At 36.9% G+C, this 21,518-nt stretch overlaps 1 protein-coding gene across 31 annotated transcripts in view; it reads right to left on the minus strand.

Moving 5' to 3' along the window:
• Positions 1–21,518, minus strand: part of SORBS2 (sorbin and SH3 domain containing 2) — a 208,262-nt gene that overhangs the window by 112,427 nt on the left and 74,317 nt on the right. For all 31 annotated transcript variants that reach the window (XM_069013875.1, XM_069013876.1, XM_069013880.1 and 28 more), the window contains one exon: positions 15,652–15,779. The gene's annotated coding sequence lies outside the window, so the exon portion shown is untranslated. The remainder of the gene's footprint in view (positions 1–15,651; positions 15,780–21,518) is intronic.

Below are 21,518 nucleotides of genomic sequence, written 5' to 3' on the forward strand. Positions count from 1 at the left end.
AGTTGCAATTTTCAGTGTTCTGTTCTATCAGGATATTAGCGAGGTTTTCTTTTGAAAGATTTATACCACTGCATAAAAAGGATTTTCGAATTTTCTTTAAAACCAGCACATTCCATAACATTTTTTGTTTGCTTGTTTGTTTTTTAAATGAAAAACTTTGTTCCAGCTTTGTCAAAATTCACCTGTTATCTCTTAGGTGTAGGAAAGTTACCATCAGGAAGAAGAAGCTCATTCAACCAAGCCATACACACAAGATTTAGGGTGGCCTGCACTGCTTGTTGGACGTAGCACTGGAGAAAAGAATTCCAAGGCCTAAAGCTCTTTCTTCTGTCAAAAGAAATCTTAAGACACTGTTTTGAACAACTCTCACGGATGGTTCTGGCACCCTGAAGTCAAATATATTCCAACAAGTAAAGTATTCTGTCATGTATTAAGCTAATTTCACAATATTTCCTTTGTTGTTATTTTACACCTCACACTCAGGTTCAGAACTTCTCATTTTGAGCAATTACTGATACCTCCCCTCACTTTAAAGTATTCACAGTTTTTCAAAGTGTGGAATGGATTTGTCTGTACATGGCTTATTTACTATTTACAGAATTGCCACTTCATTTGGCACCAATGGTGGCCTCAGCACATAAAAAGCTTCCCGAGACGTGCTCCCTAGCTGTGTCATGCCAAGGGAAATGCAGCACATGCTTCTGTGAACTCCGGTGCTGCCCAAAAAAACTTTTATTTTTGGGGACTCAGTGTCTTCCAAGAGGATGTATTTCACAGGTTTTCCTCCAGCCAAGCAAGGAAGAATAGCAGAGGCAAACATTCCTCCCTCAAGCTGAGCCCATAAATGAAAATTAGAATCTAAATCACTTATATAAAGTAATACTGGCAGAAGTGGGTGCTTAGAACTAGTTTAAACTACACATTCTAAATTGTTTCATCAGACACCGGCAGGAATCCTAATTTATTTTAATGCATGCAATTTAGCAGTTGCAGAAACACTGTATTTCAGCAGTACCCACAGTATCAGTGATTTAGGCCAAGGCTGTTAAAAACTTCAAAATAAAAATTTAAAAAGGAATTAAAAAGAAATACTGTATCTTCTGTACCTAGAGCTAACCTACTTTCTGATTTGGGGACAACTAGAATGTCTTTTCCAGCTTTGGATAGATATTTCAAATTTAAGCAAAGTTGAAATTTTTAGGAGATACAGAAGTGAGACTTCATGACACACTAACACTTGTGCATAAAGTGAGAAGAGATGGCAAGAGAGACTAAAGGGCTGGATTCACTGCATTTACTTAAAGCTGTATAATTTCCTTTGGAACTCCTATTTACTTGAGCAAGCCCCATGAGTACTTTCAAGGGGTGATTAAACCTATTCCAAATCAAATTTCCTTTTGACTGAGCTGCTATTGACTCCATATGGAATCCCCATTCTGGCAAATTAGTGAAGAGCCTAAAGTTCAGTGGGTCCAACCTGAGTCTTGCTGAAATACTGAATTTCAGGTGTGTAATTTGAAAATGTTACTTCACAGGATTGTCTGTCCCTTTTGAAGGAGCATCTCTGCTCATTGTAATGGTTTGAGTTACAGGCTTCAATGCTTTTGAAGTCCTACTGTGCAATGGGCCCCAAGACTGAATGCATATTGTCATTATGATCTGATTCTTGAAGAGTTTACATTTCTTTGAAGAGTTAATACAACAGGTTTCACGTTTCTACATCACTTGATTACTGTCAGATTTCCAGTAGGAGAATTTGAAGTCTTTGCCTTAGTTCCCCCTGAACACCTGTACCTTTCTAACTGACAGTAAAAAAAATATTTCATGGCACCATCTACTTCCCTATTTCACTTTCCTAGACAGAATGTTGTTTTTTATAAAAACCTAAAGGGCATTGTTGGTTTTGCTGATAATCTTCTGACAGAAATGCTGGACATGGATAAATGTTAAGCTAGCCTGCATAGCACAGGAGAATCTAGATGCACTTGCCTCCTTGTGCACAGGGAATAAGGTTGTTTTGTGCCTAAGGAGTTCAGCTGCAGCAGGACTACACATCTAAGACATAGTATAACTTTGAGAACTGTGAATTCTGTTCAGAGCAAGACCTTAAAACAAAAACATAATCACTTAAATTCGTACAGGAAGGTCTTTTGCTAATAAATGGAAACAATCTGAAAAAGTATTCTCTAATAAAAAGGAATTTATAAGGTAGAAGCTATTACAACACCAGTAGTGCTGCTGCAGTTGACACAAGAAATGAGGTATTGAAATTAAAAAAGTAATTACAGCAGTTATTTGTACTTCCAAAACCAATACGAAGAAGGGAGGCATGTAATTAATTTTTAGCCTTTAAGACACAAGAACTATCAAGAGATTAATTTTGTGAGACTTCTTTTAAGAGAATGGCTGAGACCATCTCTTGGACAACAGTCTAAGTGTTTGTAGGCCAGAATACAGAAAAATCAGGTCTTGCCCCTAGGATATACACAAGTTGTCTATGCTACAGAGTTCCAATTCTTCTTTTTTCTCTACAAAATTGAAAAATAAAGCTAGTTTTCACTAAAGAAAAACCCCCTCCAAAACAACTACTGATGTGCAGATTCTGCACTGAAATCCTAGTCTATTCCCTCTTGCTAGATACACCGGAGATCCTGATGGGATACAAATCATCATGGATACTGTTCTATGGTGAACTCAAGGAACAAGCTGGAATAACAGTGGAGGAAATCCCTTACGTTTGAATCATAGAATCCTTATGATCATAGAATCACTATGTCTGGAAAAGACCTCTGAGATTGTTGAGTCCAACCATTAACCTTGCACCACTGTGTTCATCACTAAACTTTGACTGCAAGGGACACATTGACACATTTTTTTAATATTTCCAGGGATGGTGATTCTAACACTTCCCTGGGCAGCCTGTTCCAATGCCTGCCCACCCTTTCTGTAAAGACTTCCTAATATCCAATCTTTAGTACTGCATTATGATTTAACATTACCAACACTGCCATCACATTAAATATTTCACCCACTTGCAGAACCTGACAGATTTCCTACTTACTGCATCCAAAGTTTCTAAACTCCCCAGGATTTAAGTATGCAGCAACTATTATGACTGATATCAATAAGCAAATTCCACATGCATAGTACAAGTTTTAAAAGTTCGGATTATCAGTATCTGACATTAAAGATGATGTGTGAAGTCAATATATGAAGACACTTTAATGTTTAATGAACAAAGCAAAGTACAGTAAAACTTGAGATGCACCAAATGTAAGGGGTTATGAAAATTCCATATACACTATGAATATTTTATATTCTGGGAACACTCTTGATTTTTAAAATTCCAGTGCAAAATTATTAAAACAGTAATTTGCATCTGTTTGTTCTCCGTTTTTGCTGTATAGTACAATTTAATTTGGGATTTGAAATGTACTACTATCTCTGTGGTTTTAAGTTCATATTTAACCAATTCTGCTTTTTAGGGTGGTAGAAGGCATGGGGGTGATTTCTTTTTTTCTAAGAAAGTAATGGGTAACCTATCACATTAGTGAGCTATATATCAAGAAACTATACAGCTAAAGACTGTTTTTGCGTAACTATTTCAGAATTTTATACAAAATCCAGCTAAAATTTTGTTGTTAAGGAGGCAGCATAAGAACAGTCACATTTATGACTAAACAGCAGCCTTTTAAATAACCTGGTATATGGGGTAGTATACAGTTGCCTTGACAGAAGCATAAATGGATACTTATCTCTGCTCAAGGGACTGGGAAACTTGACAATCATCTGCTACCTGCTGTGATGAATACCCCACTGCTGACCACATGTCTACTAAATTTTCAAGTGCACTGATGTAAGATGACTGTCTAGACCAGGTTTTCTTCCATCATATTAGTTCACTCAGAGTTAACCTGAGCAGCTCAAAAAAGGCACTTCATATTAAACACAATCACTTTGATCACTTTTAATTTACAATTAGAGAAGAAAAAACAGGGCAGCTCAAGAGTGTGGGAAGATATGGTTTATTTAGGAGATTTCTCTACTTCAGTGTGCTTTTACTGACTTTCTGTAATCCTGTACCTCGTGACTGCTTTGGTGCTGCTTGTACTGAGACAGAGAAAGAAGTTGCGCTGGCAATTTTATTTATGTGTAGGTCAAGCAGTAGAGGTCATCAACATCCAACTAGATCCTACCTGAAAAGAACAAAGGAATAAACACACTCTATATGAAACCAACTTACTGTATACCTTAGGTACAGTTCTTTGGGAAAAAAATCACAGCAGAAGAAAAAAAGATATAGTTAAATAATGAACTTGTTTTGGCACAAAAACTACTGTGGTGATGTTTGCTTCCCCAGTCACTCCTATCCCACTTCTAGAATTCATCACCTTCTTAACTGGTGTAACACAACTTTTTATGAAATCAGGTTATAAACTTATCCCTGAAATGAGCTGCATTCAAAGTACTGCACAAGCAGTGCCTCTGTGCAAAACCAACTTTTACTGATAAATGTTAACATTAAGAATGATTACTTTTGAAACATAAGTGAAAAGTATGGAGGAAAGAGAAGATTTAAATACAGCTTTGGTAAAAGATAAAAATAAATTATAGCCTTGCAACAGGCTTTTAAAATTTTTTTCATGGAGTCACAGAATGGTTAGGGTTGGAAGGAACCTTAAAAGATCATCTACTTCCAATGACTGGGAACCTTCCATTAGACCAGGTTTCTCAGAGCCCCATTCAGTCTGGTCTTGAATACCTCCAGGGATGGGGAGTCCACAACCTCTCTGGGCAGCCTGTGCCAGTGCCTCACCACCCCTGTAAGCCCCCTTTAGGTATTGGAACAGGCTATAAGGTCGTTGGAGCCTTCTGTTCTCCAGGCTGAACAGCCTCAATTCTCCAAGCCTGTGTTCATAGATGTGCTCCAGCCATTAGTTGAAAAGAAATCCCAAACCAAACCAAACCCCCTGGGACTAACCAGAAGTCACTAATGACTTCAGATAAGAGGAATTCCACAGCTCAAGGAAAGTGAAGAGCCTGGCTTTCAAGTTAGTGTCTCTACAGCACAAGGCATATTCTCCATGCGATGCTCTAAGTCCCCAGGTCATCCAGACATGTGCCAAGTAGAGGGACAAGGCAAGGTGCACCACTATGGCTGCAAAGCCACGTGCCAGTTATGAAGAACCTCATGCAGTACCATGTCCCACAGTGTAGAAAACACCTCTTAGACTGAGCATGTCCAGGTAGTAAAATATACAAGAAAAATATTGCATACATGCAAGGAGGTTTTGTATTACACATTTTAACTTTACATGGTTGTGTGGATCCAGGCAAACCTAGTATTTTCTGCATGACAGCTGTGGTAGCATATATCACAAAGCAGTGATTTTTTTGAATCTTCAAGTCAGTCGTTCTTTCAGAGGTAAAGAGAAAAAAAAAAGATGTGTGTGCGCCATGCAGTGGCATGAAGATAAAGTAACTCAGGCTAACTTTTAGTGATGACAGCTTATTTCCCCATGTTTCATCCCTGTCTATTGAAAGAGACCAAAAAAGCTTTCTTCAGAAGGCAATGACAGGCAAATATCAGAACCTGCCTGGCCCTTTGACAACACTGTTCTGTCACATATTAAAGCAGTCATGGGGAATGGCCCAAGAAGGACAGAGTTATCATTTGTTAATACCATCCTTATCTTCTGCTATAAAAGTTAATGGTATGACTTATTTAAAAATGCTACTGGAATCTAATTTTTATTACTCAGGAAGCAGATTCTGTTAAACTGTACATCTCAGAGGAATCTTACCTACTCAATGTTATATTCAAAGGTAAGGCTACTTACTGATCTGAAACTACTAAGGTATACTACGTTTGAAGGTTGTGTGCAAACCAGTAACTTTCCCCAATTTCCTACAAAGGCTACCAAAGAAAAGTTACACAGTTCTAAAGTTGGTTCAGCTCAGTCTGGGATCCTGCCTTCACCACATGAAAGGTGCATCTCCTTTCCCTGTCACTTCTGCTTTCTCCGTGTTATGTCTACTGAACACTTGATGTGGGATATATAAGAACTAATCCTGCAGCTAAGACCAAAAACTAACAGCTGCTTTTGCATATACGTTTTCAGTTAGGCAAGTTATATTGATCTAAAAATTATTTTGAAAATGTGGGCATAGTTGGCCTGCAGTTTATATGGACTTCATATGCAAGGTGGTGCCAAGACTAAGAGTTCACTGTATCTCTAGCCTAATGCCCTTACTGGTACCATTGAAAACAAGCAACTAGTCAGACAAGCTTATCTGAGACCTTGGTATCAGCTGCAAAACTAGTACTTCTGTCTAGGCCAGAAGAACTTCATCATTCCAAAGAGTTAGCACACTAAGGAATCCAAGGAATGACAATTGATTAACCACATTAGTTGCATTACACAGGGATCTAGCACTGAACAATTTGGAAAGACAGTTTCTCTTAGTATTTCTACTTACAGCATCTCCTGCCTCCTGAAAATATTCTATTTTTTTTAATGCTATAATGCTCTGCAACTTGCAGGTTCAAACATACAGAAAAAAGAAAGATTTTGCTCTTAGCTATATAACCTTTACATTGCTCTAGGCACTGTCATCAATAATATTCCTACTACTATGTAAGAGCAAAAGGAGATTAAGAAATGGCCACAAAGGTGAACAAAGGTATTTAAATAAATTCTGACAGTAGAAATAGGGACAAAATATATTACTCAGTCATACTCAGAAGAAAATGTCATTTCGAAAGAATGGTCTGTTCTTTTGTAACAAACACTATGCTTTGTATCAAAAGGGCAAAGTCCAAAAGAGTAGCAAGTTTTAAAAACCTGTTTCACCATTAGTATTGACTTAAAATGTGTCATTGCTGCATTAAAGCTACTCCCAGTCTCTAAAATACAGTAACACAAAATATAATAAGTTACCAAATAAGATCCAATTTAAAAGGTAATTTGAAATTTAGTTGCAGTGTTAGCAGTACAGAATGAGTTCATGTATGCTGCCTGGTCTAAACAGAATAAATTCCTCACAAGGACTATTTTAATTCCCAGTATTAAGCATCTGTCAATGTGAAAGGGTTCTGTGAAATGTTACTGTTGAAAACAATTTTCTAATAGAGGGCCAGGCAGAAAATGGGAATGCTGCATTTGCAAGAACCAAGCAGCTGAAAACTTACACTGACAAAATCTACTTTGCAACAGCATCTCTATTCACCCAAGTGTCCCTGAAGCATCTGACAAATTCCTTCAGCTATATCTTGTCTACCACGAGGCTGAAATTCCCTTACTTTCAGAAAAGTAAATTCAATCAAGACTGAAGCTGGCTTAGGGCTTGTGTTCATATAGAGTTAAATGTCCATTTGACAATCACTGAACTATTTGCACCATTAAAAAAATTGAGACAACTTCCTGCTTCGTTCCTTTCCTTCAATTAGGCTTTCCTCACACATAACAAACTTTATCCTTTGCACCTACTGATGGATTTATAGGAATTGCCATTGGTGATTGCTACAAGGTTATGTGTGAGGATACACCTGTATCCTGAGGCACAGCAGCGCACACCACAGCCACTGAGTGAGCTGCCCTTCCCTCACCTTTGCAGGGCAGCTTGTAGTGTCCCAGTGTTCTCCAAGACACAGCTCTGGAAAGCCACTCTGAAGCTTTCAAGCTCACAGGCAGCAAACATCAACAGAGAAAAACAGATGACTGTACCAAAGGTCTTAATCAAGCTTTTTAATTTCTCCACCCTTTCAGCAATGAAAGTGCATCCTGGCAATTAATGAGCAGAATGTTTGACTGTACCGTGACTGTGGTCTACCACATTTAAAAAAAAGCTAGCAGTACCATTTCTGGTAGAACTCTTTAGTACAGCATTACATTTTTCTTGATTCCAAGAAAAAAAGTTTACTGGAATCTTAGTAGGCAGGCATAGCAAATATGAAAGTGAAGAAAATGTTTTAAAGGATCAAATGAACAATAACCATGTCCTCACTTACAGCTGGATTGCAAAAAGCAGTGTACTTGCAACACAAAGACTGAAACTGTCACTGAACATTCAGCAATAATGCTGAGAGAATATGAGGAAGTCATCACAAAAGTCAGGGCACTCTGACTTGCCTCTAGACTGGAAAATGTAGACATCTATTTTGACCTATCACAAGTCCTCAGCATGAGCATAGACAAAGAACAAAGTGTAAAAGTAGCAATATGCACCCCCAGGAGAGATGAGAAAACACAACATGCACTTGAGTAACAGGATTTTAATAGTGAAAATAGTCCTCAAGTTCATCATTAGTTAGAAAAAATAATTTAAGAAAGTTTTAAAAAATTTTATATGTCACCCTCATGACTGATTTTCTATTTCCTCTATTTCTTTAGCTATCCTATCTGTGGAATGATAAATACTATCCAAACAGCTGAGTCCTAGCTGTTCAGCCTGCACTAAAAAGTTGTGTCTTGTTATGGCTCCAGCTAGCCAAGTTATTTTCAGCAAAGGTCATCAAATTCTGAACTCCATTAGAAGGCAAGAAAAACAAAAAAAATCCAGTATTTGTCAAGTTTTATATTTATCACAGTCATCAAGGCAAAATTATTCTAAAAAGATAAAATTTGATGAACAGCCTGAATTAAGTGCCAAGATAAGTCCATTCTTATGGAGAAAAAAGGGAAAAGGGTTTTGTTGTTGTTATAGCTTGTTGTTCTTTTCTCTTCCCACAAATTCAGATCCATAGCTAAATCTATGATATAATTCAGAAATCAGATAATTCTCATGCAGGACATCATGGTCAGAAATAAGCCTATTTACAAAAGCCCAAAGACATCTGATTCAAAAGGAGGTCTTTTATACTGCAAATTTTAAGGTATGACACATCAGTTTAATTCTTTATTCTCCAACTTTACCCGCACACCTTCCAATAGAGTGCTTATCTAGTGTGAAGGTTTACCTAGTCACAATTTGTCAAACATGTTTCTTGCAAATATGTACTTGAATTTTGAGATGTAATTATGCCTCATATGTTGCCTAGGGAAAAAAAAAAAACCAACCAGTATTTATTCCACCAAAAATGTTTGGAATGAAGTGCAAAACCAAAACCATCCTAGTGTCAATTGATAAATATGTCTTCGGCTGACCCTGTAGTGACAGAGAGATAGAGCAGTTTAAATGTCTTGCTCATTCCAGACACAGAAGAGGCCAGGCCAGACTGGAACACACAAGGTCTCATCTCAGGAGATACTGCTTTGCCAGCAGAGAACTGCCTGTGTCAAATGGACTAAAGCATTTAACTGACTTCACATAGACCAAAGTGCTGTTATTGCGAACCACGTGTGAATACAACATGCAAACGCTGTACAGAAAATAATCACAGTGACTTTTACTGATGCCAGTGTGAAAGGCAATGACATTTTGCCAATAACAGCATAAAATGAAGTAGCTGTCAAAGAACTGACTGAAAGCCTAAGGTCTGACATGTCACAGCTCATGCCAATAGCACAGCACTATCTGAAGGGCCAAACCAACTACCATGGTCTTAAATCAATGGTTTTATACTGAACTTTGAAGCTGTTTTCTTTGTTTCCACTTGCCCACAGCAGGACAGTGACTTGCATGGTTATGCTAGCAATCTTGGTATGGATTTTGGCACAGATAGGTAGACAGAGCTTGTGGCACTGAATACTCAAGTATTCTGCAAGTTCAGAGTATCAGCTGTTTGTGACAGTTCAACAGGCTCAGACATATACACAAATCTTTTAAAGCCTTAAGAATATGAACAACCTTTGTCCAGGCCACTCTGGTTTGTCAGATAATTGACAGACAAGTTAGTATACTCAATGAAAAAACATTTTGTAATAAGTTGTTCAACCGGCTGACTCAAAGATCTTTCAAACTTGCTCTATTGCATTTGCTGGCCTGTAAATGACTTCCTCAAGGGAGCCCAGATTTCAACTGGAAACAGCTCTCCAACTCTAAACAAACATTTTGGTCAAGCACTTAAATATTATTGCTAAGAGTAGAACAGACTGCAAATATTAGAGCATTACTGTCGCACTATTGCTTATCATTCTACTGGGCCCCAAAGAATACGAAGATCTGAAAATTTAATGAAAGCATGCTCCTTACCATGTCACATAACGGTATTTTCAATCTGAAGTTTAATTGTTTTGTTCAAATTCTGATTAGAAGTCTGCACTCCATTGATTTCAGCTCTTCTACCCATTCCCTATTATTAATATATGTATTTTAATATCTATCTAGAAAAATGCAAATTTTCTTGACTAATCATTTGGTTTTACAACCAAACACTTGGCACATCTCACTACAGAAATCTAAGCACTCTAAGTCATTTGGATGAGACCTCCTAGATCCCAGGAAGACAGATCAACACCATGCTGACCTGCCGCCTGTCACTTAAGTGTTTTGCTACAAAACCACCATGCAGTCAGCTGCTACAAAGCAAGAAACCATACAATTCCTTCCAAGTCAGTGGATTTATGCTTATTCTATTTACACAGAGGAGGGAAATCCAGATAGGGGTGGAGAGGCCAGAGTATAGCAACCTTTGCACCAGCATATACAAACTACACAGGACTTAAAGTTCAAAGTAATTCAGACAGCCCATTTGCAATACATCCATACGCCATTTAGGAATTCAGATGTTTGCCTAGTTACATTTTTCAGCCTTTTAATTCCAAGGTTTGGGGGATTTGTTTGTTTGTTGGTTTGGTCTTGGTTTTGTTTTTAAAAAGGGCATTTGATAATGGTGCTTTTCAGAAGCTTCACCCTCAAGTCAAAACTGAATTCCAGTTCAAACAGTAGATTAAACTGTACATCTGGTCAATTTTAATAAAGAATCTTTCCTTTAATGCAAAGCCATTACTGTAAAATGATTTGTGTGAATGTATTATTGTTAGCTACTCCAAGAGGTATCATTATGAAGTGGTGATATAGCTTTAAACATTCAGCTGCTGCATTACAGGTAGGCTTTTAGGAACCTGCCAGATATCTGGTTCCTGGAACCTGCCAGGAAGCAGATAAAGTTGGGACATACTTTAAGGAAGATTTTTCAAAAACTTTCAATACTAGCTTAATTCTGTTTACAGAAGTCTAAGGTCATTTTTAATCACTGTTTTTGTCACGGGAAAAAGCAGAATCTTTCAGTACATTAGAATGTCCCCAGACTTTAAGCCATAACATCTGAATTTCTTGTTTAATGCACACACATTTCATATCCTTGTTTTTAACCATGTCTTACCTGAGTTTTATTCTCACTTTTAAGACTATTACTTTGGGCCCTTGCTGTAACATTCCAAAAATCAGCCATCAGCTTCCCTTTTCAGCACTGGAAAGCTCTGTGCAGGACCCAGAAGGGAAGTAGGAACCAGAAGGTGATTTTAAAAATTTGGAGATCCAACAGACCTCTGACAGCAAGTTCCAAGTGCCTTTATTTGACTAACCATCACTGTGGCAAGATTAAATAGCTAACTGAAGGCTAGGAAAACTCTTGAAAAATTCCATCCACTGGTCAGAACTTGACTGTTCTGAAAGACTAAATCTTTTCAAGACAGAGGACTCATTCTCCAAATCAACTGTCCCTTTACAGGAGCAACATAGCTTACCTTCCCATTTGCACCTCCTCTGCTTCCTTCCCTCCCAGGAATTAAATAAGACAATAGTACATTATTAGATATATAAACTGTTTATCTCTGTTGTTCTTATTTCAATTTTTTTGACATTGGGGAAGAAATCCACTGCTTTCCAGAAGGTCCAGAGGCCTCACAGAGATTTAGGGTCACACATACAGTCCTGCTGCGTTCACCTGCACCTCATGTCTTAGCTCACTTAGATCTATCAAGATAAATCACACAAGTAAGTGAATCCTACACAGGTGCCTCAAGGAGCACTTTCAAAGCTGAGAGGCTACTTGCACACAGGAACTTGGCTCTCAGACTTTCAGCTTCAAAAGAATGGAGCTGCTACTACATTTGTCACCCGCTGTTTTTGCACAGACTAGGGAAGGAACACATGCTAAAAGTCTCCTTTGCACCAGGATAGCTCCTTTCTAAACGCGTTTGTACTAATTGACTTGGTTACAGGGAACCTTTCTGGGAAACAAGTCATTAGAAGTCTCAAGTGTGGAAGCAGCCTAGGTACCCAAGTTATGTCCAGCCCAAAAGATGACACAGCATTAAACATTCTAACAGCATGAAACATTTAGGGATCCAAGTCACTAAGGAAACACCAATTCTTAAGACACTAATATTATGGAGACATATGCAGTCTTACATACAAGTATAAACAGATAATGACTGATGAGAGCCACCTTGAAAACAGATTAAAGCATACTTATTAGATTACTTAGGAAGAGAAAGTGCTTAAAAGCATGCTTTTCTCTTTAAAGTGCAAGCAAACAAGTGGAGGGATGTTGGACCAAATGACCTCACTGTGCTTCCTTCCAACCTTACCCATTCTGTGGTTCTGCGGCTAAACAGGTAAATTCTCTGCTGTGTACCATGCAACTTTATTCCCAAATCAGTACTTTTCAAGTTTATACACAAATTAGAATCAAATGAAACTCAAGGCTTGGGGCAGAATTGAAAATTATTCACTGTTTCATATGCAAAAGTACTTGCTTTTGACTGTCAACTATTACTTTTTTTTTTAAGATGGAAAATGAATACTTTTGAAGTGGCAAAATATGGAAAATGTTTATCTAAAAGACAGTGATATTTTTAGAAAAGTTAAGCAACCAACAGCTTGGACATTACAGTTAAAATTATTCTGACAAATGATGCTCACTGCTGAGCTTGAGTATCAATAAAGTGATTAATTTTACTCTCTTCCCCCAAACCACAGATTAATGATGAGCAGAGGCTACTGTGAGAAGCTGGGAATCCTGCCAGTTCCTGTTTCATTTGGATCAATCAAAAGGTTAAGCACAGCCTAAGCTCCAAAGCCAACAGAGGCATTGAAATTTTGCACTCCTGCAGACACGAGATAACCAGGATGCCATAAAAATTGCAACCCTCTAAAGCAGCTGGTTACATACAGCACCACATCATGAATGTTTTCCAGAGCTATCTGTGGCCATCTGACAATACCATATAGCCAGGTAGTCCAGTGCAGGCACAACTCACAGGTCTCACATAAGAATGTTCTCAGCACCTCCATTTTGGTATACCCCCAGTCTGCGGTTAACGCAAGGAAGAGACGACTTCATGATAGCCTTTTACTCAGATTAATTTCCTCTATCACCAGTTCTTGCTTTCCAGTATTCAAAACACCTTTTTTGTCTCCAGCACTATCACATATTAAATCCATGCAATTTCAACATATTACAATGATCTGCTGACATACTTAGATCATAGATGAGAACCCCATACAGAATAGCTCCCATAAAACCCCATTGTCATCAGTAAATGAACTGAAGACCACACTGTGGAAGTAGCATCATGACTAAACAGCATATTAAGTTAAGGTCTTTCTCAGCACAAAGCTTCTAACAAGAAATTTAAGTTATCATGATCCTTTTTTTCTCAAGGTAACAGTTCAGTAATGTCATATATTGTTTGGATAACACTTATATTGGCAAAAAGAAAATGTTTTCTGAGACACTTTGATAAAATAATTCCGTCATAAAATGCTTATAGAGGCTACCACTCCTCTATTTGAGCTCACAAAGAAAGTAAGGAGGGAACACAATTGTGTAACCAAAATGGTTCTAATTGAGCCTTTTTTCCACATACACAAAGAGGTATCAACAACGGCGTTAGGCCATCCCAGATTTAATGGGTTCCTTGGGACCATATCATTAAGTAAAATGAAAAATTCAAATAAGAAAGTTTTTTTTTTTTTCAATGTATTTGACACCCCTTTTGGGAAGTGAACAAAGACACACTGTGAAAAGCAGAAACTTGCACAGAATGTTACCATTTGTTCCCCATGAATGCTGAGGTACAGTTATTCAACGAAAGGAATTCCACTGCTCTCCTGAGATTTCCTCTCTTTAGTTGAATCTTGTGCCAAGTTCACTCAGCTAAAGTTTGAGTTGTACTAGTATGCCAGATATAAGTTCCTCTAAGTCAGCCCTGTTACTCACTCAAAAATTAAGTGCAAAGTATATGGTAAATTCAAGCTTACATGAATTTAAAAATGACCATTAATAGACCATCACTGGCCCTTACTTTGAACAGTTCAGGCACTGTTTTTATTTGAAAATAATTGGCTCATATTTTTGTCTATTATGCAGCCTATTTATGTGTAATTTCTCATCCAGCTATGTTTTTGGACCTGTTAAGGGATCACATATTTCTAAAGTGCACAAACTAATTGCAGCATGACCTCTAAAGTGTCTTAAGTTCCTTCAGAAGCTTCAGCTTTTTGAGAAGTAATTCTCAGGGGACCAACTCTTTTTATATGAAAACCATCAATGTAAGACAAGTAAGATATTCTTTATGAAATCTATACATCCATTCCAGTTTTTAACTTTTTATCCAAAAATAAGATGGCAAGCTTTTTACTAAAACTTAAATTAATTGAAAAGCCTCCAATCAGCTTTAATGTTAGTGTGTTGATATGTTTTATTTGGTTTTTTTTTTTAATGAAAATATATATAAATATTGCTTTACATTAAATATAACACATATTTTAAATATGAAATTGAGGTTTCAACATATTTTTTGAAATAAACTGATGTTAGGGCTATAGCAAAGCCTGCAAAACAAACTGTGCAGATCTAGGGCATGCAGTATGTAAGTACACAGTAATTGTGGTAAGCCAAAGCATTGCAGCATAAGTGATCAGATGGACTGGGTATATATAGGGTGCCATCTAATGCCAGCCAACTGCTTAGGAAAACCTCAGCACAGAGCAAAAATTCTTCTGCTCTTCCACAACTTTCTTAATTTTATTGCAATGAAGAATAAAAATAGAAGGTGGAGGACAAAATTTCTTTTGTTTGGGTCAAACTCAGTTAAAACTTCATAATCAAAGGAAAAAAAAATTGTTTCAAGCTGTACAATCAAAACCCAAAGAATCTGTAAGACATAAATACCTTTAATAGAACTGTTACAGAATTATATGATCAAATAAAGACTACTGATAAGTATGCTTACTGTCCTATGAAATAGGCACATCACCAAGAAAAATAAAGCATTGTATTAAATAACATCAAGCTATTTTATCTAGAAAAGGTGAAACCAACAATCAATGAGACATGAATGAACGTTGGGAAATTTTATTTTTAAACTCTGACTTGACACTGGATATACTTTGCAATAAAAATTCTGAAGTTAATTCATTAAATATGGAACATTCAAACAGGTAAATCCAAGACAGAACAATCACGTTTGCTTTAAAACATTTAATGCCTTCATTACAACAAACTGAGAACTAAGTACTAGATAAAAGATTAAACCCCACCTATACCAAAATACCATACAGAATCATAGATACTATTTTGAAGTTTGTAAAAGCAGCACAGTAATGCCTTTGGAGATTAGTCTTTGTACTTCACATATAGAATGCACCAGAACTACCAGCAAGCCGAAGCTGTTTTTCTCTGAACACTATTTAGAACCTCAAGAATGCAAGTCCTAAGGGCAGGAAGAAAGAAAAATCCTTAAGGAAAGTATAACTTACCAGACAGATGAGTTAGGCTGTGTCTCAAATGCAGCGGAAGTAAGAAACCTCTGTATATGTAGACCTTGTTTATTTAGCCCTTAATGAAGGTTTCTCTCAAGAAATTAATTTAATTCACATGCAAGAGTCTGCAAAAGAAAAAGAGAAAAAGTCTAAGCTGCTGACTGAGATTTTTTTTCTAAGAACATTTGAGCTATTTTCAGCAGCAATGGGCTTGCCTACTATCGAAATGAAAGTGTAATATAGAATAAGCAGCCTCCCAACCCAAGCTAAAAAAAATCAGGAAATCCATGGCAAAAAAACTTTGTTCATTGTCCAAATTTTTATTTAAAGAAACAGAAGGAGTAGGGAACAACCACTGTTGATGAAAAAAAACCAAACCAAACTACTGTTAAAAGGAAATCAGGGACCTTGAAAATTATAACTTTTAGCTTAGACAATGAACCACCACGAATATTTTTTAATGTGAAAAACATCTATTGAGTTTTGTTATCTCTGAAGATGCTTTGCCTTCTCAACACAAGGTGTCATCTGAGATGGAAGTAATTCTATTTGCATTTAAGTCTATTATATCTGACTGGTATACACATCGAAGGACAGGACAAATTAGTATATGAAGACTGAAGCCAGTAGTTTGTTTCTGGTTTGCATCTTAAGTTTCCAGTTTCAGCAACAGTACTATTTTGGAAGCCTAGTGACCTGAAGCTGCTGGCACTCCATTTTTTTTTTCTACCAGGGCCATTCAGTGACACGATAAATATCTCCCTGTCCTCCTCTGTCACACTGCCAACCAATCAACTTACCCTCCCATAATGTAAAAATAGTGGGAAACAGAAAGTATCAATACAAATTAATGACTCTAGGTAAAGACCCTGAACATCTTGATGGGTACATAAAAGCTAATTACTTTGAAATTTAAGTAAACAGAGATAAACTAAGTCAGTGAAAAATCATCACTGTTATTTAACTTTTGCAGCTTCTTCTGGAGAAGGAGAAAGCTCTCAACATATCCCTTTCTATAACTTCCCTCTATATATCTCAGCAGTTCTTGTTTTTGCTTCCTCAGAAAAACTTCTCAAACATCACCACACTGTTAGGTACTGCCACTGAAAATTTTTGTTACTTTTGTTCAAGGAAAAGTTATGAGACTTAAAGTTACTCTCAGCTCAAAACCTAAAACAGGCTTAATTTCTGATTTATTCAAGAACAGGAGCTGTTTGGAAGTTATACTGACACACGAAACGGGATGCCAGACACAAACTATTTAGTAAACTATTAAAGGAGTGAGGCAATTCTCACTGTCATAAACAAAAATGAAAAGCACATTTGCTCCTGAAGACTTGTACAAAAATCATTAGCTATAGAACACTTAATAATGAAAAAGCTGCTAAGTATAAAAATATAGCACAAATTCTTTCTGTATTAGCTCAAAAACATCCTTTCCATTTGATCTCAGCTATTTTTAGAGTTGCAGCAGTTAAAAGCAGGTACAACAAAACCCACAAACTCTAAATACCAACCTGTTAAATTAATCATTATTGTTACTTCATTCCTGATGTCTAGTTCAGGACCACCATTTTACCACAAAACTGGTTCAGTGAAGATAAAAAGCTCAGTTTATATTAAGTCCGGATTCATGCACAAAGATATTCAAGGACTCCAATAGCTTAAATTTCAGATAATGTGTGAGTTATAGCCAGCTTGAGAGCTGTGATGGTCAGGTGGAACATGCATTATAGTTTCTAAATAAATACAAGACCTGTATCTACCAGACCACTAGTGTCAGATTCTACATTACCTTGCCATCCATAATGCTTTCATCTGATGGTTACAAGCTAAATCAATCAATATCCACATGCTGGATACTAATACTATACAAATACAAAACTAGAACTATGTGTTAAAGTCATTATTAGCAGTATCAATTTACTACTGACATAATTTAATACACAACACTTTGCAGCTCAGCATTTCTTTTCTGAGGCATTTTCTCAGAAGGCAGATTTATCATTAGCTGAGTCACCATCAGCACTTAACCCATTTTGGTACCTTGTTTCTTCACACACTCTCTGCAACCATATTTGTGTAAATAAATGACAGTTTACCTATTAGTATTCATAGCATTTACTAAACATGACATAAGCACTGCTTCAATATATACTCAGATGCTTTAGCTACTGGATACAAATCAGATCATCTTTATCTACAGGAAACATGAGATGTCAGAAACATCACATGTACCATCTAGGTCTCAAATGCATCTGTATGTTTATTAGTAAAACAGACAAATATGTCACTACTACCACAACTGTCACCTTACGTGTTTCAGAGACTGACAATAATCTCTTTCTTTTTATGGCTATCAGCAATACTAAAATTGAGAATATAATTTCTTTAGTGACCCACTGCAGTGTGATTTAATCGATTTCTAGTATTAAAGAATTCAAACATGACCAAGAAGTGTACAGTTCACACTGCTGATGTAGGTTCTTGATGCAAGTCTCCAGGTGCTCCATGGCCAGACTATACAGGACAGAGATTTTCATAAACCAAAGGAAAGAATCTTGATGGGTAAGAGATACAGAAGGTTTTTCAAAATACTGAGAGACAAAATTTGCATACCTGCTTCACTGCACAGATTCATATACAGGAAATTTTGATTTTTCTAAGCCTAACCTTTCAAACACAGTTGAGTCATTGAAGCTTCATATGGAATGGCTGAAGAAAAATCCTCCTTTTGAGAAGTGTCCCTGTACATTTCAAGATATGCAGATGAATGCTGCACAGCCAGGTGCAATGACTCCTTTTTCCTTGTATTATTCTATACATGATTCTATTAATATGTTTTAATATTAATGCAATGCCTTCTAGTAGTATGATAGTATGTCTAAACGCTATGTAAATTACATGTTACCTGCCTCAGGAAGAAACAAGGAGTATGGATATGATTTCTTTCATTTGTTCATTTTCTTTTTCCATGTAACCATATTTCTTGAATTTCATCTGAACTATGACACATAACACCAAATGAATTTAATGTTAGAGAATGGAAGCAAAATGCACATACTTTGTGTTTTCAGAAGTCTCCCTTGAGAGTGTTCGTTCATAGAACTGATTACCTCAATCTCTGAAATGAGTATTTCCCAGATTACAGGAAAAAAAAACTACAGAAGGAAAGCTGTGGATCACATGCTTTGTCCCCAAGTTCAGCTGCTCTCAAAAGTGTTTTAGACATATATGAACTTGAAGGATCTTACAAATAAGACATTTTTTCAAAGTCACGTGTGCTTTCAGTAGCCTCCACTGTTGAAAAGCAAGGGAGCTATGAAGAAGTGTGGCCACAGACAGGATGGAATGCCTTGCTACACATAGTTCATATACAATATTACTTGTGGTTTTCCTATATAATGTAACATAAGTAAAAATGCATAAACATGTGTTAACTGAAATTAGTGCCAGGATGCCTATACTCAAACAAAGTATCAAAGCAGCCTTCTGAATTTGTCACAGAAGTGTTCTACTGATAACTCATGCATTTGAAACACATGGATCAAGACAGCAAGTACAAAAAATCACACTCTCATGTTATTAACATGAACTGGTCTGCAAAATGGCATATGTTTGATGAAGAATTGACTCTCTGTTCTCCAGAACAGCAGACCTGTATTCTCTTTAAAAGACACCAACTGTCCTTAGCTGTATTGAGTTCTCATTTTTGACTTTAGATTTGTTAGACTGAAACTCCTAGCCAATTTTTTTGGTAAGACATTTTACAGTTACAATGAGAAGCTATGCTATAATTTTTATTATGTTTAATAACACCATTATATCATATAGAATCCATTAAAATTATTATACCTTTAAATCAGCACCAAGTGACTACATTAAAACATAAGGATACTCTCAACCTTGAAGTGAAATCACATGCATTTAAACCCCTCTAACTATTGAAAGCATATTATCTAAAAATTTAGAGCCTCTTAGTTATCTGTTACAACCAATTCCAATACTTTAGCCAATTCCATATAACTGGGTACAAACCATGTAACTGCTCTTATAATGATGTGAAAAATGACTACAGGCACTGCAGCTATCACTCTGAAACTGGACCAACAGGATAATATTCTGCTAGTAAAACTAACTTCCTCTGTTCCAAGAGCAAACAGTTAAAAATGATCAGGAAAATAAATATGAAAAGGCCTTTTCAGGAAATAGGGAACAGAAGCTTATTGTTAATCTCACTCTTATATACATTGTTAGGCTATTGTTTCAACACCTTGGTACAAAGTTATTTGTCCTTAAGGCCTGTTTTTTGCTAGAATGTGTTTAACTACTGTGTAAGACTGCGGTTGTTCTTTGGGAGGGTGCTGAGGGCATTAGAGAGTGGGGTTTTCCTAAAGGCCTAAACCTCAGAAACGTAAAAAAACTAGGACTCTCAACCTGTGATTTACCAATGCAAGTAACAGGGTCTTTTGAGCCCAAATCAAAAGTGACATTTTTTAAAACATCTATTTTACATATACCCAAATTTCTAAGCATCTGTATGTCTTTCAACAGTCAAGTTCCCAGTTACCTAAAATTCTCCTCCTGGACCAAGCAAGCAATGCCTTGACTTAATGAAACCACTTTGGTGACAGCTGTGCTGTACGAACTTTGTTTTATCAATCTTAAATCTGAGGCACAAATATTCAAGAGATGTTCTCAGGTTTTTTTCACTCTCTATCAAAACCATGGAAGATGATGCTTCACCACCATGTTATTTTTAAAAACACTGTGCTGATGGACATTAAAACATCTGCCCCAGATATGGAAAACCTGGATTAAACTTCCAGAAGGATTTACAGTCACATCTTCCACTTCCGTGACACAATACCAAGCGTCATGCTATTGTCTGGTCTTTTGAGGACACTGGCCCTCTTTCATAGAGTAATCATTGTGGTAGAATAGAGTAATTCATGTGGCTTGCAGACCAAGAACTGGACTCCCTCTCATTAGCTTAAGAAAGAAAAAACTTACCTAGGAAAAAGGCAAGTTTGAGTAACTGCCTTCAGTTACTCTGAAATATTTACATCTGAGCAATACACTCTGAAATATAAACACCTTCCCAGAGCTATCAATGGATAATACTGTGCTCACTTCTCAAGGGAGAACTGCACCAGGCTCTGGAGCCATGCATGATCCTGTGTGCAGCTGCCACTCTCAAGCTGCTGGTCCGTGTCAGGCAAAAGAAATCCACAGAAGTAACACAAGTCCCAAATCCTTCCTTCCGCTTCACAAAGACTTATGTTACAGAACACACAGGGCCTAATGCCACTCTGCTTTTTCTTAAACCACCAGATTATGGCCAGGCCAGCTTTACACCTCCGCACTCTGTATTGAGCTTCTATTCCAATTACCATGGCTAAATCCACAAAGGAATTTAGGCTTCTCAATAATTAACACAATGGTTTTCTGCCAATTTTCTAAGCTGCCAATCTAGTAATGAAAAAAGTAAGGGACCTATATGAAAAACAGTCCTTAGCTTTACCAATTAAGTAATTGAATACTACTACTCATAGTATAGAAAGTAGGAAACAGCCAAGCTACTGCAACTGAAGCTTTCAGGCACTGAACCCTAGGGTGAACACTTGTCACCTCAAATGAGTACAAAACCTCTCACTGCAAGTCAAACAACAGTGTAGAAAACCATCTTTCCATCAATGTTCCTTTAGTCAGTTTATTCACTTTACTACAATGATCCAACAACTGAAAACACAACCTAAAGACACAAGATAACTCTTCAGCATTTTAGAATACCAGGTAATACCACCAGAGTCTAATATTTTTCAGCTATCTCGTTCTTTTTTTCCCTGCAAGTCTGATTTCAA

The sequence above is a fragment of the Aphelocoma coerulescens genome, chromosome 4 (genome assembly GCF_041296385.1).
Source record: "Aphelocoma coerulescens isolate FSJ_1873_10779 chromosome 4, UR_Acoe_1.0, whole genome shotgun sequence".
Classification (NCBI taxonomy): domain Eukaryota; kingdom Metazoa; phylum Chordata; class Aves; order Passeriformes; family Corvidae; genus Aphelocoma; species Aphelocoma coerulescens.